Raw genomic sequence first — 22438 nt, forward strand, 5'->3', positions numbered from 1 at the left:
TGTGTTGCTTGTTCCATGGTATCATCGAAAAAACAAACTCTGTAAACATAGTTAACAGAATTAACAGATCATATAGAGGATATATAAAATTAAAATAACAGTTTCGAAATAAAGTTTTATTGAGAACAAATGTAAAATGTGAATTCTAAACTTGTAATTTATAATTTTTTGGTGACGTGTCCATGAAGTCGTCACTGGTTTGAGGTGTCTTTGCTCTTTACTAGGAGGCTTCCTTCTTCTCTAAAAAATGGTGGCTGGCTACTGAAAAGTGCTTTGTGCTCTCTGAATATTTTTCTATTTAATTGAAATTTTAATGTTTTAAATTGAGTTTTGAACAGTTCATAGTGTTCTAATTTTTGTCTATAATTATTTCTTGTGTTTACAAGCCTATAGCCATTGTTTTTTCAACTACATAAGTGGATAAGTATTTAGCTCGTAATGATTTTAGATGCTTAAGTGTGTAAGGTATTGTTCTTTGTGGATTTGTGTTGTATATTGCCAAAATTCTTCTGAAGATTATAAGTTGGTTTGCTCTGAAAACTGGATTTCTTATTCATAGGCGATAGATCCATTCATAGTTTATCAAGAATCTACTATTTTGGAGCCGATAACTTTCCTTAGGTTAATAGGTGGAAAATGCTATCCAACCGATTTAGGAGAAATTGGTAGCACGGCACATCATACTCTAAATCCAATTTGTTTGTGTGTGAATAGGCAGACGTGTATGAGTATAAATGTTAGTGAGTGTAGCGAGTTCTACTGTTCTCCGAACTAATAGTTATGAAACATTTCATAACCATATAAAGTAGAATACCTATTTCCTGATTTTATGATACAATTGTAATTAAAAGATTAACTGTTATCTTCAAGGTTTATAAATAGTTTTCCAAACGAAAATTGTATAATAAAGTGATTGACCATGTCACCTCAATTTAATTATTGATTATAAATAATTGATTAATAATTAGTAAATTAGGTGTGAATTAATTAATTAATTAATAATTTAATTAATTGAGCACCTCCGCTCTGTAATTGGCGCTTGTGCGAGTGTGCAGGACAAGTTTGTAGGATAACTGCAGTGAACCATGATAACACGATTACAAACGCATCCACCCCTAGTAGGCCTAGACAATAGAGTACCTGGACAAAGTTTGGGACCCTAGAATAGTCTGGTAGGGCTTCATCTCCATCTTCTCCAACAAAAATTTTTAGCACATGGAATTAGGGATATTTTATTTTTTTCAATTATATCACCTTCTGCTTCTCATACTGAGTCTAAAAGAATTGTTTTATCCACCTAATACGAAATTTAGTTTTATATTGTTTATCATATTGTATGTTGATATTCAAATACGCTCTCAACTGCAATGTCAAATAATGAGCTGTCTTTGTTTAAAATGAATGAATTGCCTTTCGTGACAGCTATTCTTTGTAAACTACCTTTGAACAGTTGCTCTAGTGAGCCAGGGTGTCAATTTGTAGATTGTAGATTCCAACAGTTTGACACACGCACAACTTCCAACGCCCTTCTTGCAGAAAGGTGTTGCTGAAGCCTACGTGAACAATAGTATTTCAAAACATTGTTATTCGAGGAGCTATTCACAAGTAATTGTCAATAAGGGCCTTTCTATTATAAACTGTAGGATGTTGAACAAACTAATATACAGTCGAACCTCTCTATAACAAACCTCCACCTAACGAAATCCTCTACTCGACGAATTTTTACCTGGTCCCATGACATTTTAGAGTTTTTGCTGCTTATTTACCTCTATTTAACGAATTTCGGACCTCTCAACAACAAAGTTTTTTCTTGACTTCAACATACAAAGTATAGTGTGTATAGGAAGCAGACGGTCATTTTCAAGGAATTCTTTAGTTTCAGCAGAAAGGTCAATAGACTAAAAATAATGGCAATTCAGGTAGGAAGAAGATAGGGTGGTACAATATTATAAGATCCATAGGATCGTGGCAGTTTTCTTGACAGAACCTTTCAATAACGAATACCTCTCAGCAGCGAATTTTTTCTCGGGATAATCGACTTCGTATACAGAGGTTCGACTGTATTTCATTTTCATAGTATTGCTTTTCGTAACATTAAAGGACTGATGAATTTCGAAGTATTTCTATTTGGTGTGAATATAGATGTTATTATGGAATGTTGAATATTATTGTTTAACTTTGGGCTCATATATTCTATTGGTATTCATGATAATTAAGGTTGGTAAATATATTTGTTCATTATAGTGGTTTTGTATAGAATAATTATTGAACTAGCGTGAGTTTTAACTTTTGACTTACTGAAGGACAAAGTCGTGTACGTCTGTGTATGTTCTACAATAACTTTAGAAAGAATTGATCAATCTTCTCAAATTATAAACACGTATTCTCCCAAACCTTTTACAGGTCAAGTTTGTGGACAACAAATTGACTCACTCTTGTGTCCTTTTTCAGGATATAAAAATAACATTGAAAGTGCATTAGAAAAAAATTGTTATAGATCTATCATTGGTCATCTGAAGAATCTTTGCATGCAATTACTACAGTTTTCCATTCATTCATTATAACATCATCTGAGGTTATTTGGGAGCAAGTAGTAGACTGTCTACAACGTTGATTGGGAGCAATACACACACTGACATAATATGATTTTAGCTGGTTCATTATACTTTAAAAATTTGTATCAACAAAATGATATGGGTTGATATAATTATCAATTTGCGGTTTTGGCTTTATTTTCTCTTGGAACTATGTATCGAAATCATGTATCAAACATTTAAAAAAATCTTTGAGTGTCAAGACGTTTGAAGCGACAGAGTAATATTTTTAGAGTAATTTTTCATTTCAAATAAACTTCCCAATGGAAACTGCTGTCAAAATTTAGTAAGAGAAAATATTTAGCAGCTTTAGTAATTTCATAAACTCCGTATAATCAAAAGTTGAGGGTTTCAAAGATTAAAATGCAAAACAGTTCTTGAGCGAGTTCTCTGAACCACAGGGGTCACAAGTTCATACAGATAGAAAAAAGATAAATTCTTTTAACCGTATATTATCAATAATATGCTAGAATAGTATCAGTGTTATTAGTAATTTTTCATATGATAGCAATAGTGGGTTATAGTAATTGCAAAAATAATAGACTATTTATTATTTGATATAGCCTATTACTAAATAAGTTTCATAGAATGTGTAATTATTATTATGCAGATTTTTATATAATTTGCATTCATCAATTCCATTGAATTAAATTGAATTGTCATTCTGGGATATATTATGTCACACACTGTCAACAAATTTATTACTTTATATTTCTTTTCTATAAAATATATTATTGAAAGGAAAAAATTATGGAGGTTTCGTTTTCTTCGTTTATTCATCATTTGAGTTTATGAATTTTGTACTCAGAAATAAATATGGCTGTCTAGCAAGTAGTCAAATAGAAAAAGCATTTAATATTTTTCTGTATACCCAGTTTCCAGTAAGTTACAATTAATCCAGAAGATATAAAGAATAATTTATTTGACTTTAATTTTATTAATGGACTAATCATATGAATAGATGGTATGGTGATTTAATAATAAATTATTTGATTTGAAGTTCACTTTGAATTGAAAAAAGTATAACAATAATTGATGGAGCCTCAATTTAATCATGATAAAAATTAATCTGGAAGGATCTCATTATATATTATTTGCCAATGTGTAATAGAATTGACTCATTATTTATTTATTTATGCATTCATAGAAATAAAATGATCCAAACTTATTATGAATATATTGGAAAAGGAACAACAGCTTTTATGTTGATATCAGCAGCATGAGATAATACTGAGGGAAATTATGGAGTACTGTAGTATCACACAGAAAATATATTTCCTTCTCCTCTATGAGAAGTTACTGTACTAGTGTGTGATTCACTGTATGGTGTGTGCATGTGTGCGTGTATGCGCTTCATAAAATTGAAAAGACAGCAGAGCAGAGCAGAGCAAGCCGATCATCTACTAGTAATATTGGATAATTGCCAATTGTGACTTGTTTTTATTTTGTTGAATGTGGATGTGGAATGACAATAGCGGAGCAAGGGTGGAGGTGACAGAGTACTACAACTGTTGGAGGGGGATTTCTGAATTAGCGGGGAAGGCCTGTCGATGGTACTGATCTCTCATAGCGAGTTGAAGAACTATCTGTTAGCACAGAGGAAAGAAACACTACTTAAATATGCTTATTCCATGCTGTTAGTCACCCATTTTACCCCCCTCCGCACCCACTCAACACTGCTGGTCACCCATTAAGCGCAACATTAGATGAGTTCTCTGTCCTCTTCTCTGTGGTATAATCTAGAATAATAATATTATTGTCGATTGACTAGGAATATCGATACCATATTGAAGTATCGAAGCATGATAGTCAATATGTTGTCTGTTGAGTCGAGTCATCAAGCCGTTACCCGTCCGGCCTTTTGAAACATTAAAATTTATGAAGAAAACAAATAAAAATGAATTTTCATTTGGTATAACCCTTTAATATTGCATAAAGCATAATCATAGCATATGCTATATTATTTGCGAGTGCATAAATATTAATTAATTCAAGACTACAGGCATCGTCTACTGAAAATAAGGTTAGTTCATCTGAGATTTTTGAAGTGGCATTAATATTATTTAGAATCGTTTTTTTTGAGTTGAAATTAGGCTAGCGACACCTATTTTTTCTTTCTCTTCCATTAAAAAAAAATTGAGTCGATATCTTCAAAAATAGCTGAGATACAATTGTGCCGTAATTAATCACATATACCAAAATTAGACATGAATTATGTTAGGCTATTTCTCAAGTAATTGTCAAATGATGATATAGACATATGTACACTGATGACTACAGTACTCTTTTACAAACGAATAAGTACAGTAGGTCGTTTGCATTAGCCTACGGCCTTATTTCACAATATCTTGGCAACATATTTTGAGTAGACCTAAATTTTGTTATTATAATATGATCCTGGGTAAGTCTAAAACCTTGACCAGTATAAAAAGTGATTGACCGGGTATTTCTAATTGTCCGATTTGTTTCAAATTTGGCATACAGGATGATATACACCTATTTAACATACTGTTGAAGTTTCATCAGAATAAGATGATGTTTAGGGGTAAAAAACCCTATTGACCAGCATAAAAAGTGATTGACCGGGTATTTCTAATTGTCCGATTCGTTTCAAATTTGGCATACAGGATGATATACACATGTCAAACATACTGTTGAAGTTTCATCAAATTATATAATGATGTTTAGGGGTGGTTAGGGGTGAAAAACCCTATTGACAGCATAAAAAGTGATTGACCGGGTATTTCTAATTTTCCGATTCATTTCAAATTTGGCATACAGGATGATATACACATATTAAACATACTGTCAAAGTTTCACCAAAATATAATGATGTTTTGGGGTGGTTAGGGGTAAAAAACCCCATTGACCAGCATAAAAAGTGATTGACCAGGTATTTCTAATTGTCCGATTCGTTTCAAATTTGAGATACAGGATGATTTACACATATCAAACATACTGTTGAAGTTTCATCGAAATATAATGATGTTTAGGGGTGGTTAGGGGTAAAAAACCCTATTGACAGCATAAAAAGTGATTGACCGGGTATTTCTAATTTTCCAATTCATTTCAAATTTGGCATACGGGATGATATACACATATTAAACATACTGTCAAAGTTTCATCAAAATATAATGATGTTTTGGGGTGGTTAGGGGTAAAAAACCCCATTGACAAGCATAAAAAGTGATTGGCCAGGTAATTCTAATTGTCCGATTCGTTTCAAATTTGGCATACAGGATGATATACACATATTAAACTTACTGTTAGAGTTTCATCAGAATATAATGATGTTTAGGGGTGGTAGGGGTAAAAAACCCTATTGACCAGCATAAAAAGTGTTTGACCAGCGTAAAAAGTGATTGACTGGGTATTTCTAATTGTCCGATTCGTTTCAAATTTGGCATACAGGATGATATACACATATTGAACATACTGTTAAAGTTTCATCGAAATATAATGATGTTTAGGGATGGTAGGGGTGAAAAACCAAATTGACAGCATAAAAAGTGATTGACTGGGTATTTCTAATTGTCCGATTCGTTTCAAATTTGGCATACAGGATGATATACACATATTAAACATACTGTTGAAGTTTCATCAATATAAAATGATGTTTAGGGGTGGTTTGGGGTAAAAACCCTATTGACCAGCATAAAAAGTGATTGACCAGCGTAAAAAGTGATTGACTGGGTATTGCTAATTGTCCGATTCGTTTCAAATTTGGCATACAGGATGATATACACATATTTAACATACTGTTGAAATTCCATCAGAATATAATGATGTTTAGGGGTTGATGGGGTAAAAACCCTATTGACCACCATAAAAAGTGATTGATTGGGTATTTCCAATTGTCCGATTTGTTTCAAATTCGGCATACAGGATGATATACACATATTGAACATACTGTTGAAGTTTCATCAAAATATAATGATGTTTAGGGGTGGTTAGGGTTAAAAAACCCTATTGACCAGCATAAAAAGTGAATGACCAGGTATTTCTAATTGTCCGATTCGTTTCAAATTTGGCATACAGGATGATATACACATATCAAACATACTGTTTGAGTTTCATCGAAATATAATGATGTTTAGGGGTGGTTAGGGGTAAAAAACCCTATTGACAGCATAATAAGTGATTGACCGGGTATTTCTAATTTTCCGATTCATTTCAAATTTGGCATACAGGATGATATACACATATTAAACATACTGTCAAAGTTTCATCAAAATATAATGATGTTTTGGGATGGTAGGGGTGAAAAACCAAATTGACAGCATAAAAAGTGATTGACTGGGTATTTCTAATTGTCCGATTCGTTCAAATTTGGCATACAGGATGATATACACATATTAAACATACTGTTGAAGTTTCATCAATATAAAATGATGTTTAGGGGTGGTTTGGGGTAAAAAACCCTATTGACCAGCATAAAAAGTGATTGACCAGCGTAAAAAGTGATTGACTGGGTATTTCTAATTGTCCGATTCGTTTCAAATTTGGCATACAGGATGATATACACATATTAAACATACTGTTGAAGTTTCATCAAAATATAATGATGTTTAGGGGTGGTTAGGGGTAAAAAACCCTATTGACCAGCATAAAAAGTGATTGATCGGGTATTTCCAATTGTCCGATTTGTTTCAAATTTGGCATACAGGATGATACACATATTGAACATACTGTTGAAGTTTCATCAAAATATAATGATGTTTAGGGGTGGTTAGGGGTAAAAAACCCTATTGACCAGCATAAAAAGTGATTGACCAGGTATTTCTAATTGTCCGATTCGTTTCAAATTTGGCATACAGGATGATATACACATATCAAACATACTGTTTGAGTTTCATCGAAATATAATGATGTTTAGGGGTGGTTAGGGGTAAAAAACCCTATTGACAGCATAATAAGTGATTGACCGGGTATTTCTAATTTTCCGATTCATTTCAAATTTGGCATACAGGATGATATACACATATTAAACATACTGTCAAAGTTTCATCAAAATATAATGATGTTTTGGGGTGGTTAGGGGTAAAAAACCCCATTGACCAGCATTAAAAGTGATTGACCAGGTATTTATAATATTGTCCGATTTGTTTCAAATTTGGCATACAGGATGATATACACATATCAAACATACTGTTGGAGTTTCATCAAAATATAATGATGTTTAGGGGTGGTTAGGGGTAAAAAACCCTATTGACCAGCATAAAAAGTGATTGACCGGGTATTTCTTATCGTCCAATTCGTTTCAAATTTGGCATACAGGATGATATACACATATGAACATACTGTTGAAGTTTCATCGAAATATAATGATGTTTAGGGATGGTAGGGGTAAAAAACCCTATTGACAGCATAAAAAGTGATTGATTGGGTATTTCTATTTGTCCGATTCGTTTCAAATTTGTCATACAGGATAAATTACACATATTGAACATACTGTTAGGGTTTCATCAAAATATAATTATGTTTAGGGGTGGTAGGGGTAAAAAACCCTATTGACCAGCATAAAAAGTGATTGACAGGGTATTTCTAATTGTCCGATTCGTTTCAAATTTGGCATACAGGATGATATACACATATTAAACATACTGTTGAAGTTTCATCAATATAAAATGATGTTTAGGGGTGGTTTGGGGTAAAAAACCCTATTGACCAGCATAAAAAGTGATTGACCAGCGTAAAAAGTGATTGACCGGGTATTTCTAATTGTCCGATTCGTTTCAAATTTGGCATACAGGATGATATACACATATCAAACATACTGTTTGAATTTCATCGAAATATAATGATGTTTAGGGGTGGTTAGGGATAAAAAACCCTATTGACAGCATAATAAGTGATTGACCGGGTATTTCTAATTTTCTTATTCATTTCAAATTTGGCATACAGGATGATATACACATATTAAACATACTGTCAAAGTTTCATCGAAATATAATGATTGGGGTGGTTAGGGGTAAAAAACCCCATTGACCAGCATAAAAAGTGATTGACCAGGTATTTATAATATTGTCCGATTCGTTTCAAATTTGGCATACAGGATGATTTACACATATCAAACATACTGTTGGAGTTTCATCGAAATATAATGATGTTTAGGGATGGTAGGGGTGAAAAACCCTATTGACCAGCATAAAAAGTGATTGATCGGGTATTTCCAATTGTCCGATTTGTTTCAAATTCTGCATACAGGATGATATACACATATTGAACATACTGTTGAAGTTTCATCAAAATATAATGATGTTTAGGGGTGGTTAGGGGTAAAAAACCCTATTGACCAGCATAAAAAGTGAATGACCAGGTATTTCTAATTGTCCGATTCGTTTCAAATTTGGCATACAGGATGATATACACATATCGAACATACTGTTTGAGTTTCATTGAAATATAATGATGTTTAGGGGTGGTTAGGGGTAAAAAACCCTATTGACCAGCATAAGAAGTGATTGACCGGGTATTTCTTAACGTCCAATTCGTTTCAAATTTGGCATACAGGATGATATACACATATTGAACATACTGTTGAAGTTTCATCAATATAAAATGATGTTTAGGGGTGGTTTGGGGTAAAAACCCTATTGACCAGCATAAAAAGTGATTGACCAGCGTAAAAAGTGATTGACCGGGTATTTCTAATTGTCAGATTCGTTTCAAATTCGGCATACAGGATGATATACACATATTGAACATACTGTTGAAGTTTCATCAAAATATAATGATGTTTAGGGGTGGTTAGGGGTAAAAAACCCTATTGACAGCATAATAAGTGATTGACCGGGTATTTCTAATTTTCTTATTCATTTCAAATTTGGCATACAGGATGATATACACATTTTAAACATACTGTCAAAGTTTCATCAAAATATAATGATGTTTTGGGGTGGTTAGGGGTAAAAAACCCCATTGACCAGCATAAAAAGTAATTGACCAGGTATTTATAATATTGTCCGATTCGTTTCAAATTTGGCATACAGGATGATATACACATATTGAACATACTGTAAAAGTTTCATCAAAATATAATGATGTTTAGGGGTGGTTAGGGGTAAAAAACCCTATTGACCAGCATAAAAAGTGATTGACCGGGTATTTCTTATCGTCAAATTCGTTTCAAATTTGGCATACAGGATGATATACACATATTGAACATACTGTTGAAGTTTCATCAAAATACAATGATGTTTAGGGGTGGTTAGGGGTAAAAAACCCTATTGACCAGCATTAAAAGTGATTGACCAGGTATTTATAATATTGTCCGATTTGTTTCAAATTTGGCATACAGGATGATATACACATATCAAACATACTGTTGGAGTTTCATCAAAATATAATGATGTTTAGGGGTGGTTAGGGGTAAAAAACCCTATTGACCAGCATAAAAAGTGATTGACCGGGTATTTCTTATCGTCCAATTCGTTTCGAATTTGGTATACAGGATGATATACACATATTGAACATACTGTTGAAGTTCCATCGAAATATAATGATGTTTAGGGATGGTAGGGGTGAAAAACCCTATTGACCAGCATAAAAAGTGATTGATCGGGTATTTCCAATTGTCCGATTTGTTTCAAATTCGGAATACAGGATGATATACACATAATGAACATACTGTTGAAGTTTCTTTAAAATATAATGATGTTTAGGGGTGGTTAGGGGTAAAAAACCCTATTGACCAGCATAAAAAGTGAATGACCAGGTATTTCTAATTGTCCGATTCGTTTCAAACTTGGCATACAGGATGATATACACATATCAAACATACTGTTTGAGTTTCATCGAAATATAATGATGTTTAGGGGTGGTTAGGGGTAAAAAAACCCTATTGACAGCATAATAAGTGATTGACCGGGTATTTCTAATTTTCCGATTCATTTCAAATTTGGAATACAGGATGATATACACATATTAAACATACTGTCAAAGTTACATCAAAATATAATGATGTTTACGGGTGGTAGGGGTAAAAAACCCTATTGACCAGCATAAAAAGTGATTGACAGGGTATTTCTAATTGTCCGATTCGTTTCAAATTTGGCATACAGGATGATATACACATATCAAACATACTGTTTGAGTTTCATCGAAATATAATGATGTTTAGGGGTGGTTAGGGGTAAAAAGCCCCATTGACCAGCATTAAAAGTGATTGACCAGGTATTTATAATATTGTCCGATTTGTTTCAAATTTGGCATACAGGATGATATACACATATCAAACATACTGTTGGAGTTTCATCAAAATATAATGATGTTTAGGGGTGGTTAGGGGTAAAAAACCCTATTGACCAGCATAAAAAGTGATTGACCGGGTATTTCTTATCGTCCAATTCGTTTCAAATTTGGCATACAGGATGATATACACATATTGAACATACTGTTGAAGTTTCATCGAAATATAATGATGTTTAGGGATGGTAGGGGTGAAAAACCAAATTGACAGCATAAAAAGTGATTGACTGGGTATTTCTATTTGTCCGATTCGTTTCAAATTTGTCATACAGGATAAATTACACATATTGAACATACTGTTAGGGTTTCATCAAAATATAATTATGTTTAGGGGTGGTAGGGGTAAAAAACCCTATTGACCAGCATAAAAAGTGATTGACAGGGTATTTCTAATTGTCCGATTCGTTTCAAATTTGGCATACAGGATGATATACACATATTAAACATACTGTTGAAGTTTCATCAATATAAAATGATGTTTAGGGGTGGTTTGGGGTAAAAAACCCTATTGACCAGCATAAAAAGTGATTGACCAGCGTAAAAAGTGATTGACCGGGTATTTCTAATTGTCCGATTCGTTTCAAATTTGGCATACAGGATGATATACACATATCAAACATACTGTTTGAATTTCATCGAAATATAATGATGTTTAGGGGTGGTTAGGGATAAAAAACCCTATTGACAGCATAAAAAGTGATTGACCGGGTATTTCTAATTTTCTTATTCATTTCAAATTTGGCATACAGGATGATATACACATATTAAACATACTGTCAAAGTTTCATCAAAATATAATGATTGGGGTGGTTAGGGGTAAAAAACCCCATTGACCAGCATAAAAAGTGATTGACCAGGTATTTATAATATTGTCCGATTCGTTTCAAATTTGGCATACAGGATGATTTACACATATCAAACATACTGTTGGAGTTTCATCAAAATATAATGATGTTTAGGGGTGGTTAGGGGTAAAAAACCATATTGACCAGCATAAAAAGTTTCTTATCGTCCAATTCGTTTCAAATTTGGCATACAGGATGATATACACATATTGAACATACTGTTGAAGTTTCATCGAAATATAATGATGTTTAGGGGTGGTGGTGGTAAAAAACCCTATTGACCAGCATAAAAAGTAATTGACAGGGTATTTCTAATTGTCCGATTCATTTCAAATTATTCAATGGGGTTTTTTACCCCTACCACCCCTAAACATCATTATATTTTGATGAAACTTTAACAGAATGTTTAATATGTGTATATTATCCTGTATGCCAAATTTGAAACAAATCGGACAATTAGAAATACCCGGTCAATCACTTTTTATGCTGGTCAATAGGGTTTTTCACCCCTAACCATCCCTAAACATCATTATATTTTGATGAAACTTCAACAGTATGTTAAATATGTGTATATCTCACTGCATGCCAAATTTGAAACGAATCGGACAATTATCAATACCCGGTCAATCACTTTTTATGCTGGTCAATAGGGTTTTTCACCACTAACCACCCCTAAACATCATTATATTTTGATGAAACTTCAACAGTATGTTTGACATGTGTATATCATCCTGTATGCCAAATTTGAAATGAATCGGACAATTAGAAATACCCGGTCAATCACTTTTTATGCTGGTCAATGGGGTTTTTTACCTCTAACCACCCCAAACATCATTATATTTTGATGAAACTTCAACAGTATGTTTGACATGTGTATATCATCATGTATGCCAAATTTGAAACAAATCGGACAATTAGAAATACCCGGTCAATCACTTTTTATGCTGGTCAATAGGGTTTTTTACCCCTAACCATCCCTAAACATCATTATATTTTGATGAAACTTCAACAGTATGTTAAATATGTGTATATCTCACTGCATGCCAAATTTGAAACGAATCGGACAATTATCAATACCCGGTCAATCACTTTTTATGCTGGTCAATAGGGTTTTTCACCACTAACCACCCCTAAACATCATTATATTTTGATGAAACTTCAACAGTATGTTTGACATGTGTATATCATCCTGTATGCCAAATTTGAAATGAATCGGACAATTAGAAATACCCGGTCAATCACTTTTTATGCTGGTCAATGGGGTTTTTTACCTCTAACCACCCCAAACATCATTATATTTTGATGAAACTTCAACAGTATGTTTGACATGTGTATATCATCATGTATGCCAAATTTGAAACAAATCGGACAATTAGAAATACCCGGTCAATCACTTTTTATGCTGGTCAATAGGGTTTTTTACCCCTAACCATCCCTAAACATCATTATATTTTGATGGAACTTCAACAGTATATTGAATATGTGAATATCATCCTGTATGCCAAATTTGAAACGAATCGGACAATTAGAAATACCCAATCAATCACTTTTTACACTGGTCAATCATTTTTTATGCTGGTCAATAGGGTTTTTTACCCCTACCACCCCTAAACATCATTATATTTTGATGAAACTTTTACAGTATGTTTGATATGTGTATATCATCCTGTATGCCAAATTTGAAAGGAATCGGACAATTAGAAATACCCGGTCAATCACTTTTTATGCTGGTCAATAGGGTTTTTTACCCCTAACCACCCCAAACATCATTATATTTTGATGAAACTTCAACAGTATGTTTGACATGTGTATATCATCCTGTATGCCAAATTTGAAACAAATCTGACAATTAGAAATACCCGGTCAATCACTTTTTATGCTGGTCAATAGGGTTTTTTTACCCCTAACCATCCCTAAACATCATTATATTTTGATGGAACTTCAACAGTATATTGAATATGTGAATATCATCCTGTATGCCAAATTTGAAACGAATCGGACAATTAGAAATACCCAATCAATCACTTTTTATGCTAGTCAATAGGGTTTTTACCCCTAACCACCCCTAAACATCATTATATTCTGATGAAACTTCAACAGTATGTTTGACATGTGTATATCATCCTGTATGCCAAATTTGAAACAAATTGGACAATTAGAAATACCCGGTCAATCACTTTTTATGCTGGTCAATCACTTTTTATGCTGGTCAATAGGGTTTTTTACCCCTAACCACCCCCAAACATCATTATATTCTGATGAAACTTCAACAGTATGTTAAATATGTGTATATCATCCTGTATGCCAAATTTGAAACGAATCGGACAATTAGAAATACCGGTCAATCACTTTTTACGCTGGTCAATCACTTTTTATGCTGGTCAATAGGGTTTTTTACCCCTAACCACCCCTAAACATCATTATATTTTGATGAAACTGCAACAGTATGTTTGACATGTGTATATCATCCTGTATGCCAAATTTGAAACAAATCGGACAATTAGAAATACCCGGTCAATCACTTTTTATGCTGGTCAAGGTTTTAGGCAGTCCCTATGATCCTTTATTAAAATTTAAAGTTGAAAATAGGTTTCCATTAATAAGTCTGTTTGATAGTCAGATTATTGCTATAGGCCTATTTCTGATATGCTATGCAGTACAGGCTGAGTAGTATTGGCTTACACAGACCTCTCCGACTACCCTATAGGCCTATAGTGAGGTATATTAAAGAAAGATAGCGTAACAGCATTGCCGATTTTCAGCCTTGCAACTGATTCTATAGTCGATATTTAGCCTAATACTGGTAATGGTATATCAACTGTTCATTCTTGTTTCAAATAATAAATTATATTTTATTCGTCAATAAAATATAGTTTTTAATGATTATTTCAATTCGGTAATTTATAAATTTTAATGATTGAGATTAAATATCTTGTTTATTAATTATACTTCCACATTGTTGAAAAATCATCTGGCAACATTGCGGAGCTAGAATGGAATAGCGGCCGTAGTGCTATCTGCTTTTTCGAATAATAAGCAATGATCTAATAGCAACGCCATTGCTAATCAAACACTGCTATTACAACGTGGACCTCACTTTTTTAGATTTTTGTTTGTCAACTATTGTTGCCTAGCCCACCTTCAGGGATCCTACTGTTCATATTATAGCCAATGGCTTTTATAAATTTTGCTGATAAAAATATCTCTTTGCACCATCAATGCAGGGATTTATTACTGTTCTTTATTTTCAAACTACTAAAATAAATTTTCTGATTGTGGTGGAGAATTCAATCAATTTTATTATTTGTCTCAGGCTAAACAACAGTTAGCATTGACAATAGTCATATACATTAAAAACATGAAAATTTTAACTTCCATTTACAAAGTTGGATTTTAAGAAGTAATAAATAATATATCAGTTACATAATTATACAGTTTAGAATGGTTTGAAAAATTGCTTTGGTTAATGAGTTACTTTGTGTTATCTAAATTTAATTATTATTCTTTAATTGTATATTATATCATGGTCAATCTTATTTTAAGGATACATACAAGATGTATCTGGCATAGGCTACATAGAATTAAATAATTGAGTTTAAAGATTTTGTGTGTCTGTGTCATTATTGTAATGTAAGGCCTATTGAAACAGTGGTGAGACACAGCTCAAGAAATTTTAGAATTGTATAGAAGCTGAAAATTAAAATGTTTTTTTTCAGGTCCACCTTGTATGATGTGACTATCTTATTCAATATTTCTGGTTTTGAGGAAAGCATTTGCCAATCATGTCAAACGTAAGTAATATCTGAGGAGACTTTATTATGCTTTTCTTACAATTAATTATCAACTGTTACTATTAACTGTGAGTTAGTTATAGTTATCAATAGTAATTAGTAACAATTACTATTAACTATTAGGCTAGGGCCACACGAGCGCACATAGTGCGTCCGTTGCAACTTACTTTTTGCGGCCGTCGCCAATGACACCACACGAGCGTTGAGTGTGGTGCGTCAACGTCAGTTGGCTTTACGCAATTGAACCTGACGAAGTAATAACTTTTGCATGTCTCGACATGCATTGTAGCATTTCTACGCAGTTCAAAAATCACCGTCCGTTACGACTTCCGTTACTTGGTACGCACGTACCTCGTGTGTTGTCACCAATTCACTTCTAAGTATTTCCACAACGGATATCAAAAAGTAAGTTGCAACGGATGCACTTTGTGCGCTCGTGTGGCCCTAGCCTTAATGGCCGGCCTATCGAGCAGCATAATACTGAAACTAATAAGAACGAAATGTTAATTAACTTGTTGTATAAATGTTTGCCTAGAGGCAGTGGCGGCTCCAGGGGGGGGCATAGAGGCATGGACCTCCGTGAGCTCAGAAAGTTTTATATTTTCAACAGGACTCTATCAAAAGAAATTAATGTTTCAAAAAAAATCATTGATTCATACAATAATTAATACATTATCATCTTATAATGAATCATTCATAATTTGAATATAATTTTTTTAATAATATAATCCATTAAATAATATTTGTGAACCTATCTGAATCGCTAACCGCAGAAAGGCACCATGTCCAGTTTTCATAATTTTACAGAAGAGACAAAACACTTGATAAAACCTAACCCTGCAGTAGGCCTAAATGATTTATTCAAAACGTGGCCTCGCCATTACAATGCTATCAGTTGGACATGTTTCCTTTCTGCGGTTAGCGATTCATTTATAAAAATGTGATTACTGAGATTTTAGTTAATTCTGGAAATCAATGAGTGAGCTAGAGAAAATGATTCCTACCATTTTTCAGTAAGCTGCAAGAACATTAATTTTTCTCCTCGTGTTTTAACTCCATTAACTCATTATGTTTATGAGTAACAAACTAATTTTTTTCTGGAACAAGAGGGTCATGCCCCCCCACCGCACAGATTTGTTGTTTTAATTCTAATACTGGATTCTATCCTTTACAGCCTCAACTGTTTGAAATAATCCAATCTATGATAAAATAACATAATATAAGATCTGAGAAATATTTCCAGATAGTCTAAAACTTGTTTCTCTATACCAATTATAGGTTACATTCATTTGATCAGTGTTTCACCTTGTGATCCATTGAGGATGATCAAGAAATCATAAGTTTTGGTTCACCTAATTTTTCAGTTTCCTGCAATTCCCGTCCAATATAACTGGCGGACAGATAAAATTATTCCTGTCCCATCCATTGAATTTCAAAGAGAGAAGGAAATCTTCTAAATTCATCTCTCCAAAAATTTAAAACTTTCAAGAGTAATAAGTTATGATTTTTCACAAGAGTGTTGAATTTTCGGAAACCTGAATTAAAATGCAAATTAAAATGTTTTTTCAGGTCTACCTTGTATGATGTGACTATCTTCTTATTCAATATTTGTGGTTTTGAGGAAAGCATTTGCCCATCATATCAATTGTAAGTAATATTTGAGGAGACATTATTATGCTTTTCTTACAATTATTATCAACTGTTACTACTAACTGTCAAGTCAATAGTAACAGTATTAACTATTAATTTATGGCCTATCAAGCAGCATACTAAAGCTAATATAATAGTCCAGGCAATGGATGCTCAAAAAAGGGTATAGAGGGAAATGTTTGGAAGACAATTTCTTACCCCGCAGTTCTGTTTAGGGTATTTAAGGAGGTAAACATATAAAAGTGAAATTTTCATTGCTGCAACAAGTGTTAACTCAGCGGTTCCACACCTTCAACAGAGGGGATAAAGATGCACACTTTTGGCATGTTCACCTACTAACTGGTCCAAATTAAGCTGCAAAGTCAAAAATTGTTTCACAGACACCCCCCTTCAAATGTGATTTTCAAACGATCAATTGTTTCAGCAATGAAAATTTCACCCCCTACATTGAAGCTGCTTTAACAATGAAATGTTGAAAAATGTGATTTTCAAACGATCAATTGTTTCAGCAATGAAAATTTCACCCCCTACATTGAAGCTGCTATAACAATGAAAGGAAAACTTGGAATAGTGAAATAAAGCATCATTTCAAAGAGAATTCAATGCTCTATAAGCATCAGTTTTTATGATGCATTGTTCGAGATTTATAAGCCCTGAAAGAGCAAAACATTTGATAAAAACCTGTCATTTTAACAATTACACACCTTCAAGAGCGAATATCTTGGTAACTGTTTAGAATATTACAAAATTCCAGCGAACAAAAAGTGTAGAGAATTTATTAAGCTTCATTTTTGAATAGTTAGTTATGTCAGTTGAACACATTGTTCTCAAGATATGAGCGTGGGAGCAAAACGCTTAAAATGCAATTTTCAAACCACCCTCATCCCTTTAGCACATGAGTTAGGAATTTTGATATGTTCTTCTCGTAACTAGTCTTAACAAAGCTGCAAAGTCAAAAATTGTGTCTAAAACATTCCCTCCAAATTCCTTTGTCAATTGGTCTATTGTTGAAAAAATGGAGATTTCACAATCAACACTAATGCTGCTGCAACAGTTATAGGGAAATGCGTATAAGTGTGAAATTATACATCAAATTGAAGACAATTCAATGCGTTATAAGCTCATAATCAGCATGAATTTTTCCCATCGATTTTTAAAAAGTTATAAGAGCAAAAATTGAAATATATTGGAGGCAAACATGTTTTTTCAAAAATTTTACACCTTCAAGAGAGGATATATCGAAAACTAGAGAAGATACCGTATAGAAAAAGTTGTGAGATGAATATTGTAAGAAATTATGTAAGCTTAAATTTTGTAAATAACAATTATGTACGTAAGATTCATAGTTTTAGATTTATATGCGAGAAACCAAAAAATGGTACCTTTGAACCACCCACACCCTCTTAGCACATGTGGTAGGGGTGGGGACTTTTGATATGTTTACCTCCTTACTACCCTAAACAGAACTGCAGGGTCAAAAATTGTCTTCCAAACATTCCCCTTTATAGCCTTTTCTTGACTGGACTATAAGAACGGAATGTTCATTAACTTGATGTATAAATAAGTGCCTGAGTAACTGAGTAGAGGAGGGTTTATTTCTGACGTATTAAAAGTGGCCTCCAGATGTTTTCATCAACAATTAATTTTTGTCACATTCCAGGATTTGACTGTGCATAACCACTTATCTGTATTGAATGGAGAAAAGTTACCTTAGCTTAAAGAAAGACCTCTATGACTTCGCCTGTATTCAGGCATTATAAAGTAGGTCTACCTGATTTTTATTACTGTAAAATCTAATGGATAAGAAACATTTTTTGGCATTTGTAGTGTCTTATATCTCACTATAAAATGAATGCTCTATGTGAGAGGAAAACTCTTCAACAAATCTCATAGTAGAATAGTTTAATGAAGGCGGCTGAATCAGACAAGGGTCTGATCAAAAGATTTACACTCATGAAGTTGGAAGTGTTCTTTTAGAACACTTAGCAACTCTTTAGAAACTCGCGCTCGGCAGGGGGCTTCGCCCCCTGCACCCCCAATAGGGTGGGTTAGCAGCATCCGCGCTTCGCGCTCCGGCTGGGAAGCAGGCTTCGCCCGCCCAATTGTCTTTTGTGACTATAAGTGTTGGGTAGCAGGCTCCGCGTTTCGCGCTCCGGCTGGGAGGCAGGCTTCGCCCGCCCAATTGTCTTTTGTGACTATAAGTGTTGGGTAGCAGGCTCCGCGTTTCGCGCTCCGGCTGGGATGCGGGCTCCGCCCGCACAATTGTCTTCTTCTCCTCCTCCTTCCTCTCTTCCTCCTTCCTCTTCTTCTTCTTCAATAATTAGATCACAGCTGATGGTCAGTAAACAACTTGGAATGAACAAAAAAGCTTGAAATAAATTTTTTGTGGGAAACAAATTTAAATGTATCCCAAATATTTGGGCGAGTACAGGGGTGCCGGGGGGAAAAATTTGGAAGGTCTGGAGGTTTTCCCGTAGCCTCCAGTGTAGTATGCAACAGATTTGGTATTCAGTTTTCACAGCGATCTTATAGTTTTGGCTGGGAATTTTTCGTATTTGGGAAAACTTCAAATTTTCGATGAAAACTCAATTTCCCGGGTCCCCATTTGAATTCGGTTGAAATTGAACTATGGCTATAGGCTTATCTCCGGGGGCTGAACAAAATAGCTTTTATCGAATTTTCTGTGCGATGCTGATTTCAAATGTCGAAAAAATTTAGGGGTCTCTAGGGGGCCAGGAGGTAAAATTTTCGTGATTTGGAGGTTTTCCCATAGCCTTTAGTACGTTCCCTAATTGATTTCGAGGTTGTTTGTCCGTGACAATCAGCCGTATTGGCTGCTAATTTCTTGTCTATGTGGCTTTAATATAATAAAGATTGGCAACTTCAGTATAATAAGATTTAGTACTCTTATATACAATGAAGTTAACTCCACCCACAAAGAGCATTTGGACAAAATGTTATTCAATTTAACAAGTATAGCATAGCAACAGACATCATCATCAGTGATTATATGATGTTTGTAGATTAAACATAGAGCATTTGTCATGATGTCCCTAGTATTGAAGTTTTATAGTCTACTTTCAAGTTTTGGAGAAGCCATTCTTGGCATTCACCGGCATCCACTTTGCATTCAATGATAATAAATGTTAGCATCTTGTATAAGTCGTGATATACTGCTCTTGGAATACAATTTTGATGCAATTAATGTCACAAATGTTGGTGGCTGCCAAGATAAAAGAAAATTATATTAAATTTCTGGTACTGATATCAATTTATTTTTTCAGATCATGTTACTGAGGACAGTGGATAAAATTGATATGGTGTTTTGTTACCATGCTATGGGAGGGTAATGGTGGATGAGTGAGGGATGACACTAACAGGACAATAAGAATCGCGTTTGAGAGAACTGAAATGCATTCTAAGCTAGTATTTCATCTTAGCCAAGTATTCAAGTTTATGAAACTACTGTCTGTAAGACAGGCATCACGATGTAAGCAAATACAGTTGTAGCAAATAATATTATATCTTTGATAAATAAAATTAATTTGAATTTATTCGAATTTGTTATTGATTATTATTATCCTATTCCATTCTAGCACCTCCTGTGTGAATTTATAATTTACAAAAGTAATATATTCTGATTTTTGTAAACAATACTTTGACAGAAATGAAAATACATTTGAAAGCTTAAAAAATATATTGGAAATTTGATTTTTCAAAATGTGTTCTGAGTTTTCTAAAAGAAAGTTTAAAAGTTAATTATACTCTGAATCTCTCTTTTTGTATCTCTCATATTTCTATGATGAGACAGAAATTTTTCTTGAAGCATTTTTCTTGTTGAGCATGCTCAACATCAAATAATAAATAATGTTGAAAGTTGAGAAATACAATCAGGGGCCTGTTTCATAAAAATTTAGAAGTCCTGTAATACAGGAACAGCTGATTATATCGGCTATATTGAACATGTAATTGGAATGGTGATTCTCCTGTATTACAGGACTTGTAACTTTTATGAAACAGGCCCCAGGCCCCTGTTTCATAAAAACTTGGATGTCCTGTAATACAGGAACGGCTGATTTTATCAGCTGTATTGAGCATGTAATTGGAATGGTGATCCTCCTGTATTACGTGACTTATAAGTTTTATGAAACAGGGCCCAGGTTTCACTGAGTAATAAAATAAATAAACAATTGCAATGATTTATTGAACGAGCGTTAGCGAGTTCTCACCTTTGACTTACTGAAGGCCAAAGTCGTTGTTCATCTGTTTGTATGTTCTACAATAACATCAGAGAGAATTGATCAATCAGCTTCAAATGTTGAACACGTATTCTTTGAACCTTTTTACAGGTCAAGTTCGTTGGACAGCAGAGTTCACTAAGGCCCGCCGCAAAGTAGACCCACGCTAATCCACGAAAAGCAACCCACGCCGTGGGATGTTTTGTAAACCATTGCTAGGCTTCTCTAGACATCTGTGTAATACATGCAATGAATAATCACTTGTCAGCTGATTGATTATGAATAATTTTATAGCAATGGTTTAAAAAACATTCCACAGCGTGGGTTGCTTTTCGTGGATTAACGTGGGTCTACTTTGCGGCGGGCCTAACTCCATCGTCCTTTTTCAGGATATACAAATAACATTGAAAGTGCTTAAGAAGAAAAATTTGTCTCGATTTTTTTATCATTTAGTCAGCTGGAATTAATTAGATGCTATTAATGTAATTTTTCAATTCATTTAAAAAAGCTGATGCTATTTGGCAGGCTGGTATCACACTGACTGTCCTTTATGCGCCGACACATGATTTCAGCTGAATAATACTCAACATAATTATTTCATTTATAAGTTCTATATTAATGTTAACGTCTGTCTGCCTGTCTATTAACTGTAACATACGCGTAATTGATAATACTAATTTGTGATAGCAGTTGCTAGGACATTGACAAATTTTCTATGACAATTTTTTTTTGTTCAGTGTTAAAATTGTGAGTAGAGCTACTATTAGTGTTTACTAACACTCGATTATTCAATGTAGGTACCCATATATTTCATTTTTGTATCACTAGTAGTTCTGTGAACAGTAGACCTCGCGCAGTTGTAACGACTTCCCAAACCATAAGCACATCCACACTGATACACTAACTATTTATTTGATCAGATCAAGCTTACACAAGATTTAATTAACTTATAACGCTTTCCAGAATTTAGCGCGAGAAAGCCAGAAGACATCTAGGCGCCCAGACGAGCTGTTATAAGTTCTTTGCATCCTATTTAATAGTGCATAAAAATTGCATTCAATGAGGCATGC

At 33.8% G+C, this 22438-nt stretch overlaps 1 long non-coding RNA gene across 1 annotated transcript; it reads left to right on the top strand.

Annotated features, from left to right (window-relative positions):
- Positions 1 to 3913: 3913 nt before the first annotated feature.
- Positions 3914 to 20690, top strand: LOC111053251. Its single transcript, XR_005573673.1, has 4 exons — positions 3914 to 4617; positions 15406 to 15480; positions 17050 to 17127; positions 20415 to 20690. It is a non-coding gene; the product is annotated as an uncharacterized LOC111053251 (long non-coding RNA).
- Positions 20691 to 22438: the final 1748 nt, after the last annotated feature.

Source organism: Nilaparvata lugens, unplaced genomic scaffold (genome assembly GCF_014356525.2).
Source record: "Nilaparvata lugens isolate BPH unplaced genomic scaffold, ASM1435652v1 scaffold3319, whole genome shotgun sequence".
Taxonomy (NCBI): domain Eukaryota; kingdom Metazoa; phylum Arthropoda; class Insecta; order Hemiptera; family Delphacidae; genus Nilaparvata; species Nilaparvata lugens.